This window comes from Acipenser ruthenus, chromosome 19, assembly GCF_902713425.1.
Source record: "Acipenser ruthenus chromosome 19, fAciRut3.2 maternal haplotype, whole genome shotgun sequence".
In the NCBI taxonomy this organism is placed as follows: Eukaryota; Metazoa; Chordata; class Actinopteri; order Acipenseriformes; family Acipenseridae; genus Acipenser; species Acipenser ruthenus.
This window is the reverse complement of record NC_081207.1, coordinates 28107309-28121868: the sequence shown is the minus strand read 5'-3', so window position 1 is coordinate 28121868 and position 14560 is coordinate 28107309.

Below are 14560 nucleotides of genomic sequence, written 5' to 3'. Positions count from 1 at the left end.
AGTTTAAATTGGGGTTAAAAAAAAAAAGAAAAAAACATTTAACTGCGTGTGTATGCATCTTCATATCCCTTCAAATCCCCAAATCCTGTTTTGAAATAGTCCCCCTGATCACACCACTCTTAAAGCATTTTAATACAGGTATCAGGTGATGGTAAAATTAAAAAAAAAAAACTGACATTACAGTGTGTTCTGGAAAAAGTGTCCCAGTTATCATTATGGTAGAGTATGTGTTCACCAAAGATATCATTACAGGCCTGGCATCGTTCTTGCAGACTGGAACTAAGTGTTTCGAAGACTTCCTGAATACACACACCTCCGAATAAACCCTGAATAGTTTGGAGCAGCGTTCTGTATATAAGAGAAAGAGCTTCTGTGTCTTCCTAGATCAAGAAAGTTGAAGTGCTAAAACGTACAGTGCCACTTTATGTGTTATTTTCATAATGGTTTTATTCAATCAAACCTCCAAAGCAAAAACTAATTTTGTGAGTTGTCAGGCAGGGTAATGAAAGCCACAGGAAGGCCACCAATGGTTGTTCAATTGAAAGTAAAAGGCCTGAATCCTTGGAACAGAGTACAGTCAAGCACAGCAAGTGAGGTCATCTAGAGCCAAGAAGCCTTATCGGATACAGAATGAAGAGTAGGGACCGTCCACAGCTACAGAAGCATTGCCTCTCAGGACGACGGCTGGCCAGGGTAGTAGTAAGACAGACATTCCCTCCATTGATTACACAGATGGGGACTGAAAGCTCTACAAAAACTGAGAAATATCTAATTGAAATTACACAGGTAAAAAACGAACTACTGCACTGCATTTAATTGGTGTAACAAAATGTCATAATTTTACTATACGCAAGGGCACTTTCAAGACAGAAAGTAATGGTCACAATTTAACTGGGACTCTCTTAACAAGCAAGCAGAGCAGCTCGTTATTATAATAAAGCATCATGAGCCACTGATGTGTGTCTTTAAAAAGCTGCTGCATCAGCTCTGGAAAATACTGAATAATAAAAAAAAATCATAACAAAGCAAGTGCAATGGGACTTCTATTTGTCTGCCTTGAAAATTGGGCCTCTGTTGGTTTAATTAAACCGCTATCAAAAATTATCCTCAGCCCTTTAGGAAACGCTGTGGAGTTTGTAGCTGTACACCCCTGCCTCTCCACTATGTTCCAAATACTTGGAGCACCTGGAGCAAATGAGTAGTGGTTAGGGCTCTGGACTCTTGACCGGAGGGTTGTGGGTTCAATCCCCAGTGGGGGACACTGCTGTTGTACCCTTGAGCAAGGTACTTTACCTAGATTGCTCCAGTAAAAACCCAACTGTATAAATGGGTAATTGTATGTAAAAATAATGTGATATCTGTATAATGTGAAATAATGTATAATGTGATATCTTGTAACAATTGTAAGTCGCCCTGGATAAGGGCGTCTGCTAAGAAATAAATAATAATAATAAATAATAAGTGAAATGCTATCCAACTGCTCCTCCAGCACAAATCTTATGCTGAAGAGCATCCGTTGCTAGTCACTGGGAATAACTGTTCTGCGGTTGGAACCAGGGTTACGGTAAGTAACCTAACGTTCCCTCTCAATTCGAAGACGTCCACCAAAACATTATGTATGGGAAATGTATACCAGAGCTGTCGTGAGGGAGAAGGAGCGGCAGCATATGAGCAACGTGTCAGAACTGCTTAACCCTAGGTTAGCAGTACAAGCGTGCAACCTCAAGGAGCCTCGTGCCTATTGAAGGCAAATAAGGATCTACCATGTACTGAGATTTTCAAAAGCAATACGAGAATATTCTTCAGTGTGCAGGCACAAGGAGCAGGGTCTGTGATATGATCGAGACCTTGTCATTTCCAGAAACTGATTATATTTTTTTAACGGGTCATTTCAAGTGCCAGGACAGTAATACTTCATCATGTATCAGAACATGTATTCCTTTCAGCTAACTTGTCTTTCCTGTAGAGTGACATTTTAATAAAGCAATGTGGAAGATGGATATTATAATGGCAAGATCTCTGTGTCCCTTTCACTCATGTTCAATTTTCATTGTATTGATTTGTTGCTTTGATTTGGAAGTGGTGGGTCTGTCAGCTTTTGCCAATGAACGTGTTTTATATGGTAGCATTGCTTGCAGGTATACACTGCCCTAGAGGGCAATCTGTTATTTCTAGAGGATCCCCCTTCCCCCTTTCCATTTTGCATGGTTAGCTCTCAGTGATATTGATTGACGTTACTGATGTCTATTGATGTTAAGAGTAGTGTACAGTGTGAGCCTTTTAGCAAGTAATAGCCATAAACAAAATTGAAAGCATTCAATTGTGGTAATACTTTATTAGTTAGTATGTGATGATTTTTTATAAAATTATAAAATGCAACTATTAAAAATGAAAAAGGTCAGAGGGGAAGCAAGGGGAGGAAGAATTCTGAGCGCAGTTATTCAACAAAAAAGGGTGTTTGGATAATGGACAGCCCCTGAAAAGAGGCAAATGGGTTGTTTAAGACCATTCTCATGAGTGGAAAAAAAAACCCAAGTAGTATTAAGTAGTGTTACTTTTATATCAGTCCAGTGTTTGAAAAAAATAGTATGTTTAACCCCTAATTACACAGCTACATTAAAATAATGTGTAGAACTTTCCTTAGATCAAACTCTGTATCTGCATTACAGTGCATGTCTTTTGTAACAGTGTGATTACCCCAATCATTCTTCTGTTGAACTCTTCAATGAATTCAAACTAGATTTAAAAACTCTAATTGGTAAAACAGTTCTCAACACTTGTATAAATCTCTGTTTGTAACATATGTACCTAATGCGGAGACTGCTGTATTCAATAAATATTGTTTCTTTTAGAGGCTAAAGAATATAGGTTTTGTCGGTTTTGCATCATTCAGACCTGCATCAATGTAGTGTAGACATTAATTAACTGTAAAATAATGTATTGTTTAAGAATATTACATCTAACCCTGTCTGAGACTGCTCGCTATTCATTGTGTTTAAAACATCTTATCATTTGCAATTGCATAGATAAAGTTCTAAATTTAAGAAAGACTTTTCTCCCGGGGTTAAAAAAAAAGAATGTTTTTTAATGCACTGAACCTCAGAACAAGGTCTCTTTCTTTTACTGTGACCTTTTATAGTTGTTTTGTTTAATGATGGATGTGAACTGCATTTTATATTCCTGGCTCTGGCCATAGATGAAGACAGCAGCAATATTCCTTCAGCACTTTTCCCTCCCAGGGATACATATATCCATAAGGTTCTTTAAGTAAAATCATTAAGTTAAAAGTAGAGCATTAGCTCCCAGCTGTAATGACGCTTGGCACCGGTTCATTGCCACTGCTAATCTTTTATTTCACAAGTGCTGAGACAATGTCGACAGACTAATTTCCACTTTAAAGACAAAGTCAAAGGTTTCTTTCTTTACTTTTAAATGCATACATTGCATGTTTTAAATGTAAAGTACTGGGCAAAAGATAACAGCGTCAGTCCTAACCTTGTCATGCATTGTTGAACTGGTAATACGACTAGGACGGTGATTTTCAACTTAATGTGTACTGCAGTTTTATTCGTTTGAATGTAAAAAGCAGTTGAATATCAGTGGTTAAAGCCTGTTTCTCATGCACACCAATAAATGATCCCTTTAATGTGCGCACTAAAATTAATGTCCTTTAGTAAATACCATGTTGTAGCAGGGCGGTAGAAAGCCCTGCTGTTTAAATGTATTGTTTATTTATTTTTAGAACGGGGTCTTCCCCTCCGCCCCTGTGCAGTTTATTATTTTGTATTTGTTTTGTTGTATTTGTGGTTTATTATTATTTTTGTTTATTAGGTGTAAGTATGACGACGAAAGCTGTGTTATTGTTTATTTGCATTTATCAAAAAAATGTATTAACGGCGTAGCCGATTATTTGTTTTATTTTTGTATTGTTTATTTTAAAACGTGTTCTGGCAGAGGCGAGATTGGTGCTCGTCCTCTGCCAGGAATAATTAATAATCTTACATCTTAGAAAATCACTTAATGACATCCTTTTAAAATATTGTTAAGCATTTAAAAAAAAAGTATTGTTTAAAGAAATATCAACAGTTCTCAGATTGACGTATTTTACATTAAGAGCTACCTAAAAAATATTTTACAGATCTATAAATAATGTTAGCTCTCCACAAACAATTTCCATAAATCCTATTTTAATATAATTATATAGTATTGATTTTAAGGTGCCTGAAAATCTATTTCTGATGTCTTCATCAAACTATAGATAACTGGTAAATCCTTGTCTTTTTTTTGTAATCCTTTTTAGATTTCGATTGGTTTTGAGATTTGTAAGAATTCTTGAAACTGAATTTGAGATATGCTGTGCTGGTTTATATGGTAATGTCATGAATATTTATATGCTTCTGGCTTTGATATCTACCAATAGCTCAAATCTTGTGACGTGCATAATGTGAATTTGAAACTAATGATCCATTTAGAGATATCGGGATGGCTGTTTAGATCAACAGATCATCATCATTTCTATCTTTTAGTGACCTAAAATCCACATACCATTTACTTCATACAAAACCCTGTAATACTCTCCCCCAAACAACAGGCAACAACAGAATTGGCAGAAGGCACAGGTATCGTTGTCCATCCATCAACAGTCCAAAGCACCTTTGACCATTATTCCATAGTCCAAATTTTTGTGTTCTTGTGTATATTTTAGTCCTGTTCCCCTTTCTTAACAGAGGTATTCTTACTGAAACACATCCTTTAAGTCCTGATTTCAAGAGTGACCTTCGTATTGTTGCTCTGATGGACAACGACAGTTCTGCCAGTTCTGTTGTCAATTCAGTGCTTGTCTTCTTTTTATTCGTTAAGGATATTATCTTCAAGTATTGCTCATCCTTGTTAGACAGCTTTTTGGGTCTTCCAGTCCTGGGTTTGTCAATTACAGATGATGTGTTTCTGTACTTGTTGATTATGCTTCAGATACCACACCTTGAAAATCGAGTGATGCAAGCTATTTCACTCAGTGTTTTTCCTTCTTTATGCAAATCAAGGTTGTTATAGAAGTAGAAAACACCAGGAGAGGCTTTGAGTAAATTGTTGATGCTCATAATGCATCAGAGTAGAAAAATGCAATACGTCTAAGACTTTTGCACAGCAGTGTATGTATTGTGCTGTACAAAAACCTACACTTAGCTTACTGAAATGCTTCTCAAATAACCTTGCAATCATTGATCTTGGTTTTGGATTTTGTTTTTCTGTTTTTTTTTTTCTCTCCCCTCTGATTTGCAGCAAAGTTGTGCAATACAATTCAATTTATTGATTTAGACAGTGTAAGTGAGATATTCATCACTCTTTCAAAGTTACAACGTACAGTCAGCAACAATGTTTGTAATTGGTAAGGGCTGATGTGGGGGAGTTTGAATAATATGGAGTAAAAAACAAACAAACAGGATTTTAAAAAAATTAAATAAATAAATATATTAAAGTATTGAAAATGAGCTACTTTTTATACACAATTGACGGTTTCTCTTCAAGGTAACATGCAAATGGTAAAAAAAACAACCAAAAACAAAACCCCAAAACCCTGGATGGGGGTTAGCCTGATCTGTTCACAGCTGTAAAAGCTTTTTCAGAAAGGTCAGATAGCCCATTCGTGACTTTCTGTTGAAACCTCACGAGAATTTCTAAAAGGGCACAGTTGTCTGATTAGCCTTGAAGCTAGCAATCTGAGACCTGTTTCCCACTGGAAACAGGAGCCAAGACTACAAATTAACAACTTTAAACCAACTGCAGTTTTGTGAAGTTTATTATTTATCCATGTATTTTTCAACAGGAGTATTATTCATTTTGGCATTTATGAAAAATGAGGTATTAGGGACCTGAAGGACCATTGTTTTTCAGTCCTCGGCCTCCTGCAAGCAGGTCCACCAAATTGTGCTGGATTGTGGGCCTGTTTTGCGGTCATTTGTGTCCCAAGCTGGAATTGAATTTGAGGTTAACAGCTGTGGTCCATCATGTCACCTAGCCCCTTACAAATGAAGCATTTTTGATATTTACTGTACGCTTGCAAAAATGAATTAAAAAACATTGCATGCGCTGTATAGTATAATGTACCCTGCAGCTATACCTAACACTTAATAGACTATATGGTTTAACCCCATAGCCTCAATCTTTCTATGTCAAGCAATTTTTAGCTGTATCAAACGTGTCATTCACAATGTGAGTCAAACCCCCAACATGTCCAAATCAGTCGGTTAAGACAGATAGCGGGGGATAAAAACGAACACTGGAACTGGAATGACAAAGCACCAGAGTGTTTATGGGTGATTATACTTTGACCAGCTTGTTCTTATGGTAAACATGAACCTTTTCTGTTCCTGAAAGTAGCCTTGTTTAATAACTGCCAGAGGGCTGACATACTTTTACATGCTTAGTTGATGGGGTATACATTTATATATATATATATATATATATATATATATATATATATATATATATATATATAAAAGTAAGTTACTATGATACTGTAATTTCATGACTATAAGGGTAGCTTAACAACTAGCAAGTTCCTCTGAATTTAGCATTATTTGTATGTTATATTACTGTATACTGAATAGATTTGTAAAGAAACAACAAACAGATTTTTTGCAATAGTATTGTCATAAAAAACTGTGCATCAAAGAAACTGTGCCACTACATACTTATTTGAAGGAGAAAGACATGCATTGCCGCCTATATTAACATCAATAAATACAATTTTTAAAAATACTGCAGGGTCCATGTTAGAGTGGTTTTGAGAGTTTGAAGGTGGCGGTATTAAGATCTACCATTGTTAAGATCATTAAAATAGTCTGCCATTGTTTGCAGCCCACACTGAGTCATTCAAAAATACAGCTATCCGAGGAAAAGTGAAACTCCACAGAACTGATCAGTCTGTTTAACTAAAGGTAGAAAAAATAGCTTACAATTGCGAGAAAGCACATCTTTAAATTGAACTAGCATTGTAAAGGTTATCTATTTAGCTGCCCCTTCAAATAATTCAACATTAAACCGATAAAGGTTCTTCCCATGCCAAGCTATGGCACATACATGTAGAACAGAAGAAGGGTTTAACGCGGTTTATGTAGAGGCTTAATTTAGAATCACATTTAGACTCCAATTAATCAGCTCAGAATTATAATTCAGTATTAAAACCTTACAAGCAGCCAGATATGCACAGAATCCCAGAACTTTCATGATAGGTTTCCTTTTTTTTCCCTCTTAATAGAAACTACCATGCGGCATATGGTATAGGCTGCAGAATGGCCCCTGGTGGGTGATAACAACAGGATCGCATTAAAGCTTGTTTCCATGGCTTCCTGGTCTGATGTCACTCAGAGAATTGTTATTATATTATCCTGGGTGCACTGTGGCATAAAAAAGATATGTTCTTCTTCTTGTATACAGTATGCATTTAGATATGGAGTACATACATTGCCCTATTAGGTCAGATATAGCTGAATAAAGTGTTAACTAATGAAAATAAGACCACTCCTGAGGCCTAAAAAATACACAAACTGGGTATAAATTGGGTTGTTTGATCTGAATGAAATCAGTAAGTGTCAAAGGGCAGTCTAGTGTGAAATATAGATACATTTATTTATTTGTTCATAAAGAATATACAGTATGTCACTGGGCAGAAAGGTCTTATTATCAGAAGCTAAAAGGAAAGAAATAACTTATTTTTTAGAAACGACCCCCTTTTTGCAGTCTTTGGAAATTCTCTCTATGTCCAGTATTACTGCTGAAGCAGTCTAAAATATAAATATATGGTCAAGATAGTACCGATCCCTCAGACCTCACTTAATGGAGTAGCGACACATTGATAAATAGAGGCCAAGGAATATACAGACTAATGTAACCACTATCAATTTCTTCCAAGCTCTTCTGTGACGAGGGAGGGTCATGAGGTTTTTGAATGGACTAAACAGAAAACCCTCTCTAAATTTGTATTCATCGACCCATCGAATGAGACAATGCTAAACCATTGTAAGACAAATTAACATGCACAGATATCTCAAATTCAATTCTGAGGAAAACACTTCCTTGACATTGTTTTTACAGCACCCTCCAGGATATTCAGATGTTTCTGTCCTCCTGTTAAATACCTTTCAGGGCATTTTTATATCTGTATAGATCCGTTTTGCCTCGAGTGGTTAAGGCACAGGACTATAAGCCAGGAAACTCTGTGCTTGAATTGTAGCTCAGGGACAGACTCACAGGTGTCACCTGACCTATTTGAATATGAATACCTACAGATTACTAATATTGAGGATAGTAACTGCTTAATGATTATGTTTATCGGGCAACTACAGTAGAAAAAGGGTAAGATTCTTAGGAGGTTGTCGTAGTAACTTAAATATGATCATCTGTAACAGCAGTCATATTCAACACCCAAAAATGAGACAAATAACTCAATTATAACTTTACTAAAGAAATTAAGCAAAATATAACAATATTGGTAGAATAATAATATACAGGGCTATTAGAAAGTGCATTGACATGGTATATTTACTTTCTAATCACCTTGTATATATATATATATAACACATCCATATGAATATAATACATTATATATACAATATTATTCAGGAAACATTTTTAGACATTTTGTTAAAGAAGCCAATATCAGTTTACAGAACAATTTCACAAATATCCATTTTATTAATGAATCAAAATAAAACTTATAAGAAATTAAGTGAAGAAGACAAACATTTTGTCAAGTTCCTTCGGTGAAAAAGGTTTATTTGCAAAAATAAAGTTCATACACAGGTATACGTGGCTGCTTCTGTGAATTGTATCTCTACAAGGCTTCTACACAGCTTGTTATAAGAATTAACCTAATTAATTAAGTGGAACCGATCAGGGATATTAATCTAAAATCATTTCTATAGGAAAACTGGGATATTTCCTCCTATTCTAGTACACATATGCAGACATTAGCCTGCATGTTTGTCTACTTCACTTCGTTTTTTAGTTTAGTTTTACCTCAGAATTTTGATTGAGTGTTAAGTTATGGATGGATGCTTGCCAACACAATATGGCACGCAGTGGGTTGCAAAGCATTGTTGTGTTATTAGGGATTGCTTTGTTTGTCTGCTGAGAAACAGTCTGGTCCCTATTGTAGCATCCCTCCAAACCTGATCTTGCAGGTATTATTTGAGGGAAATAGAGAGGTGGGCTTCCTGACATCCATCAGATTCCCCTGACTTGACATCCAGTGACTCGTTCTAATTTATCAATGCAGACTGCAAGTGGTAAAGTATAGAAAACAGACGCCAAGTGCATTGGTTGTGTTGAAAAGTAGGGGAACAAAAACTATGAATTCCCATTTCACTGCTTAATTGTTAGGCTAACAAGAGTAATCTGAAAGGATGCTGGCAAGGAAACAGATTTATTAAAGTTTTTATCTTTCAAATCTAATTGGCTTGTGTGGTGTTATCCAACAAAACAAACCCTTAATGGATCTGTATCTGAAAACCCTTACAAAACATTAAGTGGACATGAATGATTATAGATTGAAGGCTCTGGTTAAATTGAATGCAAATCAGTATTGTCAGGCTTCTAATTTTGTCAGTGAAAATGGAAACAGTTCTCTGTGTGGACTAAGATCTGGATGATATGGTCTGCACATCCTTATCAGACACAGTCCAACCAGCATCTGGTCAGGTCAAATATTGGGCTGGATCTAATTGCTATTGACACAAGGTTTGCAAAATCTGTGCCAATCTAAAATGAGAAATGTTAACAATTGTTTGAAAGAGTTTGAGGCTGTGAATTGTTAGTCGGTTTTCTAAAACAAGCTAAACAGAAACACTCAAAATGGATGGACCGCTCCCTGTGAACAACTTTTTCTGATACTGTTTTTTTTTTCTTTGCATATCAAGATTCAACAAGCGTGTTCAGCTAAATACAAGTCAGATTGGGGCTGTAGTAGTCAATGCTGGTGGAACAGTAAACAAAACCAGCAGAAAAATAGCTGAGAATATCTGGATAATTAAAAATCACTATGGCAGAAGCACTGCTTGGTTGTGCTTAACACATTTTGAAATACTTTGAAATCAATAAATATTAGCATTTGCTTGAGTTACTTAGATAACTCCAAAATGGCTGGAGTTTGGAAGACATATACTGTAAGAAATAATCACTTATGCATTAAAATAAATAAATTAGACATTTAGAAAACTCCACCAAAACCCATGTTCACGTATTGTGAGTGTAACAGGTAGTGTGATGCACTATGGAGTCTGACCCGTCGTTGAGACTAACTCTATAACAAATACAGACGAGCCTGGCTCTTTTGGATAGTAGTTGAAATGCATGCTTATTTGACCCCACTTCACACCCACGCTTTGCCCCTGTGGCATGAGAATCAAAAGTAGTGAAGGACAATGTATACAAATCATGTTTGTGCTTTTTTAATGTACATGGTGTTGTTACTCTGAGGATCTTTTCCTGGTACAGATGTTACACAAATCTAATTGTAGATTTTTTTTTTTATCTCTACCGTTCTTTCTTTAGTTTAATGATCTATATATAAATGATGCCTTAGACACCTGTACTATTGCGTGAGCAGCATTAAAATGCATGCCGCTTTTTTTTAGTTGACAGTGGGCTGTAATGGTTTGCATTGATCTGTAGGATAGGATAATGTGACCAGCATTCTTACTCTGAAGATTTAAGCTCTCCAAACCCAAATCTCTTTTCCTGCTACAAATTATCTTAACAGTATGTATGTATGTATGCATGTATGTAAGTGCCGGTATGTATGTATGTATGTATGTATGTATGTATGTATGTATGTATGTATGTAATAATAATAATAATAATAATAATAATAATAATAATAATAATAATAATAATAATAATAATAATATCTTTATTTTTATATAGCACCTTTCATAATGGACCGCTATCACAAAGCGCTTTACAGAGGTTGGCTGTGAACTGTGTATTATATGCAGAGTCATTTACAATAGGACTTTGTATGTATGTATGTATGTATGTATGTATGTATGTATGTATGTATGTATAATAGGCAAGCCTGCATACTGTATGTAAGATTGTATAATGAGCAAAAGAAACTTATATTTGAGCATCAAAAGAAACGTATCCCTTATATTTGGATAAAATTCACTAGATGTGATCAAAAAATGACAAACTCTGTTTTAGAGCAGGTGCAGTGACTTTTTATTGTGCTGATTAACAACTGACATCACAAAGATGCTGCAAAATGATCTGTCGATCTTGGGCAGGTGTTGTGATTCTTGGTCTCCCAGTTCGTGGCCTGTCATTGACAGAGTGTGTCTGTTTATACCGTCTCGCCAGGTTTTAAATTGCTGGCTGTGAACACCCAAGACTGTAATCCACAGAACACTGCCCTAGTCCAGCCTCCAACATGCCGATTGTACGAAGGTGCTGCTCTCTGGACAGACGTGGCATATTGTTATTTTTTTTCTGTGATGTTCTTTATTGCTTTATTCAAGCTTGCAATTCAACAGCTGAAATCACTCCATATCCAGTGTCCAATCAGTAATTAGGTGATTAAGTGCATATGCTTCAGTCATAGTCACTCAAGTGTGTCATGGTCAAGGATGTATGATCCAGTGATTAAAAAGAAACCAAAAACATTTCGTCAATGTCCATCATTTATATACCTTATATTTTTAAATAAATGTGTTATAATAGTGCTAAGTTTCTTTTGATGCTTGGTATATTTATGTCCAGAAAAATACCACTGATTGTGATACAGACAGTATAGAATGCAATGTGAGCAATAAAGAGAAAATGACACTGTCTAAAAGATCATATCTCAGATCCTGATCCAGTTCTGTTCAGAGCCCATTTTACCTTATGGGCCCCTACACTGGGACATACAGCAACTTCTGGCAGCTACGGGCTCAAATATATAAGTCACTTGAAAATCTGCAGGCACACAAACAAACTTGCATTTCATTGAGATGAGGAAGCTTGTAACAGATTTAGTGAATGACCAGGGAAATAAGACCTGTCTGACCTGTTAAGGCATGTTTGTAATAAGGTTGATTTTGTAGCATTTAGTCAAACAAAAGAGGACTGGAACAAGAACCACTGTAATAAGTAAGAACTGCAAAACTGAGTTCATTTTCAAACATGCAACATTTTCAAGACACTTGTTAAAAATGAATCAAAATAATGCATTTACAAATGTGTTACAAATTAGGTTATAAAGAGTATTAGACAATAACAATGTATTTGTTTACGACTGTAAGTCGCCCTGGATAAGCGCGTATGCTAAGAAATAAATAATAATAATAATAATAATAATAATAACAACAGGTTATAGCACTGCAGTATTTGAAGAACAAATAAAAAAGAGATTGATAAGAAATTATATATTTATAGGAAACCTTATTACTTTATAACGTGATATAAAGCTTTATACAAATGACGTATCATTAATGTTACAGTAATAAACTATTATTCTTTGTCAATCTTCATTAAAACCTAAAATGACACATGTTCAAAAGTAGCAGGTACATTGTAAAGCAGAGTGGGTTATCAGGCAATAGGCATGCCTTGCTACTGGAAGATTCAGTGATATTTTTTAATCCTGTCTTCTGGGTATACAACTGTTCGTTCCAGAGTCATTGTTACAAGCAAAATTGTGACTGCCCAAGCATTAATGGGCCCAGCATTGTCATTAAAAGTCCTGTTTGGCTTGATTTTGCTGAAAGGCAGTGAAAAACAAAGATATCGATTTGCTATAATGACAAGTGCAGCACTGTGCCAAAAAGACATTGTTTTCAATGTGGAATCATTTGCAAATACAAGCTGCATAGTTATCCATTTGTGCTCTGTGCAATGGTTCTGGTAACCTTGATGACCCCAGAAAGAAGCTTCAGCAGGGCTTTACTGCAGTATTTGGTGTATTTGACAGAAATCAGGGTGTTGATTTAATTTATGTTTGAGAGATACTACGTTTCTTCGGTTATATCTTAATCCCATCTGTTTTTTGTACAACAGCTCAAACTGATTCCAGCTGAACAGCTCTTATGTGTGACACTTAGCAGTGGCATTGCCCCAGGTCAGATCAGTCCAGTTCCAGTTCCATGCAAGTGAGTGGCCTGGATTGTAATCTGTTGCTTTTTGTGTTAGGCACATTAAAACAGAAAGTAATCTAGGTGTTCATACCACGACAATGAACTGGTGTGGGTTTGTAAAAATGGGTCTGTCTCTGTTTGTAAAAATTGGTCTGTCTCTGTTTGTAAAAATGGGTCTGTCTCTGTTTGTAAAAATGATGTTTTAATCAACTGAATAATATGAGCACAAAACATCAGATTGTGCAGATAGACTGATCCAGGTGTTTGTATTCCAAGAAAAATTAATAAAAATGACAGTACTGCAAACCTGTATATGTACTGTATAACTTAGTACTCTATTTGTTTATTTGCAATACAATTATCCTTTTTTTCATACAAGTGTAATCAGGGAAAAGCTGAAACAACATAGCCGACATTCTAAATCCTCCCATGTTCACATGAAGAGCGATTCTTGGGATGTTGTAAGGAAATACAGGGCTGCATCTGCATCAGTGCTAAAGGCAGTAACATGCACAGCATACTGCACATATATACTCTTCACCAGATATGTTGGAAGAAACATATTATCCCCAAGAAATGACAGCAGAGAGTGTGTAAAGGAAGAGAAGACAGTTGATCCTTTTAGACCAATTCACTGCTGAACATGGAGTGAAAGATGTTCTCCATGAATACCAATTGGCTAAAAATTGAACTGTTAGAGAATGAGTGCATAATAAATAACACACCATGTGACTGAATAATGCAATGAGTAGATGTAAAGATACAGTAATGGTATATATTATTAACGCGTAGCATAAAAGTGTTTTAAATCATTGATTAAACAGAGATATGGTTAAGCTCTTCGTAATTGCATAACACAGTCTGTTAAAATAATCTAGTGGACCCCTCATTCTATTATAGGCTTCAAATCCCCTTGCAGTTACCTGCTGTCAAAATATTTACCTAATGAAATTAAACAGTTGCACTGATAAAAAAAGCAGCTTTAGAAAGTTTGTTTGAATGTATATTTGCAGCTTTACTTGATAGATGAAGCTATCTGTGCATTTAACTTCCACCGTGAATGCTTTTCTCTGTTTATGACCTCATGTTGTTAAATAGGCATATGTTCAATTCCTTTTTAGTGCAGTTTGGCAAAAAATGAATCCCGCTTTGAAAAGTTCAGTTGGTTATGTGGTAAATGGTCAATGTAAATGTTTGACATTCATTCAACAAATTTGTTTCACAAATTGTATTTTAGTTTATTTTCTGAACTTTGAAAAACTATTGAAGGCAAGCCCCAGACCTTTGCAGGTATGTGGGTCCACCAATGCTCTGTGTTTATCCCTTGTTAAAAAAATAAAAAATAAAAAATAAAAATTCAATCAGAGTTTTTTACAGAGTAAATTGCAACCCAGCTTCAAAGCTGCCTTTCTTATCAACGATGTTGTACCTTGTTGTTCCTCCGTTTC